This window comes from Meleagris gallopavo, chromosome 15, assembly GCF_000146605.3.
Source record: "Meleagris gallopavo isolate NT-WF06-2002-E0010 breed Aviagen turkey brand Nicholas breeding stock chromosome 15, Turkey_5.1, whole genome shotgun sequence".
Classification (NCBI taxonomy): domain Eukaryota; kingdom Metazoa; phylum Chordata; class Aves; order Galliformes; family Phasianidae; genus Meleagris; species Meleagris gallopavo.
Window position 1 is genome coordinate 17,366,967 of NC_015025.2, and position 2,547 is coordinate 17,369,513.

Consider the following 2,547-nt stretch of genomic DNA (forward strand, 5'->3'; position numbering starts at 1 on the left):
TTTTCAGCAGAGGGCTTTGCTCGGCCCGGGGTTAAAATAAACAGTCAGGTCCTAAAAGCAGCAAAAGAGGGAAAAGGAAGAAAAAGAGAGAACGAAAACGTAACAACAAAAAAAGAAAGTGGGGGAGTAAAGAGAGAGGGCTACTTTTGCAATTAATTGCTGCGGGTTTTACACCCCTGCCCTTCCAAAGTTTCCTGTCGCGGCCGAACACAACAAAGAAAACGGAGCAAAGATCGCGCCTTAGGGTTTAAAGGAGTAAAAAAAGTTGTCGTGGGCCGCAATGAGGGCGATGCCGCTGTTGTAATCCACTCCTTCTCGATCTCTTTCACCCCTCAGTCCGAGCCATGCGGGTCCCGCGGTCTCTCCGGGCCGGGTCGGGCTGCACTCGGTGCTGCGGTGTCGGTCCCTGTGGGTACCCCAAGCACAGCTGTAATGGGGCGGGCAGAGCCGAGGGTGAGAGGGGGGAGGGGGGGCTGCCTTTGTGTGCGTGTATTTGGGTGTGAAACAAACAAACAAGCAAACAAAAGAAAAAAATGTATGAGAAAAAAATATATATATATACCCAACCCCAACATCCCACCGTAGAAAAAGAAAGAAGCGGAGAGCAGAAAAACGAGGACGGGGCCGCCGATGACCCGGCGAAGAAGAAGAAGCAGCGGAGGCAGCGGACCCACTTCCCCAGCCAACAGCTGCAGGAGCTGGAGGCCACTTTCCAGCGGAACCGCTACCCCGATATGAGCATGCGGGAGGAGATCGCCGTGTGGACGAACCTCACCGAGCCCCGCGTCCGGGTAAGACGGGCGCTGCGGGGCTCTGCTGGGCCGGGGGGAGCTGAGGGAAATGGCCCCTTTTGGGAGCGGGGCCGCTGTGGGATTGGATTTGGTTGCTCAGATTGGTGGTGAGGTTGGAGAGGAGAAATACAGCTCCTGGCTGCGGAGATGAATTAGGGCTTTGTCGGGGTGGTGGGACCGGGCCGGGCCTGGGATGGAGCCGGTTTGTGGGGTGAGACCCTTCGGCTTGGCCCAAACCCTCGAGCCCTTCGCAACGTTCCGGTTAACCCCATAACGAGGCAATAACGAGGACCTCCCCCCCCCTCAATAAACCACTGCTCGGCGGCTCCTCGGAATCGCGGCTCAGCCCCCGGGATCCATGCGGAGCGGTGCGGAGCGGCCGCGCATCCCCCGCGGGGCAGCGCCGGAGGTGGCTCCGCTGTTTGCGGGGCTGCTGGCAAAGCGAAGGACGAGGGGTTGGGGTGAGACTGTCCTCCAAAGTCAATAGCACGACACGTTCCTGTAAGGCGGAGGCGCTGGGTCTTTCTACGGCTCCGAGCCGATGCCATCAGGGAATGTATATATAGCCTCGGCGGTTATTTAGAGAGATTTACTTGCGAGATAGCGCTGCGATGAACAACCAAAGCGGAGCGGCTCGGGACATATCGATCCGCAGCAGTTTTTCCCACTTTCGCTCGCCGTTTCCTCCCGAGATTTTTCCCCGCGTGGTTTCGGCCCCTCTGAGTCCACCCCAGGCCGGGGCCGGAGCAGAAATCCGGGAGAAAAAAAAAAAAAAAAGGGTGGGTTTCGAGAGTCACCCCTCAGCCCCGCAGAGCCCTTTCTGGTAATTAAACTCCGAGTGATCCAATCGGATAGCAAAAATTCCGTTTAAAATCTTTCGAGACTAAACACGCTCCTCATCCGAAAGCATTGTACTAATTGCGTTCAAAACAAAACTAAACAAAGCCCGAGAGGAGACTGAACGGCATTAATATTGCTGGAATATTTCAGGAAGCAAATAAAACTAATATACGAGTGGCCATTAACATCATTTCGTTCTCCCTCTGTGTGGAGATGTTTTGGTTTGATGTTCTGAGATTGCAGATTGCAAATCTAACCTTAATTTGCTGTGAGGGCCTTCCTTTAAAATGTCTAGGAGCCATAATTAAAACTATTACCCTCATTTTCAGGAAATTCCTGTCTGGAAGCACCTTCCGAGGAGTATATTACAGGTTTTGAAAACGTTGGCTTTCGTTTCCTCTTCGTATTTAATACGGGATTCTTTTTATTCTTGTTATTTTTTAAATTGATTCCGCCATCCCTTCTTCCCTCGTAGTTTGTTTTTTGTTTTGTTTTGTTTTGTTTTCCATCCCTATGAGCTTCGGTGAAAGAGCGTTGCGCCATCGCTGCGCGGGGAGGGCAGGACTGGGGCGCTCCGAGGGGCGCAGCCTCCGCGGGGCCGCGCGCAGTGAGGAGGGGGAGGCGGAGGATGCTGAGAACCGAGCGCGGTGCTGCCGGGTTTAACCCGGGGAGAGAATTTGGAACCCGCGCGGCCCCAATCCCGGCCCTTCTCATGGCTCCCATCGCGAGGGGCTCAAAGCCTTCCCTAAAAGAAAAAAAAGAAAAGAAAATAGGAGAGAGCCTGGATCGGGTTTTTGCATCAAACACCAGGAGCGGCCCCTGCTCCTCTGTTCCCCAGTCAGGGCTGTAAATTCTCATTAGATATAAAGGCAGAGGCTGCATCCATCCAAGGGCCATGCAGGGACTGATTTTTTTT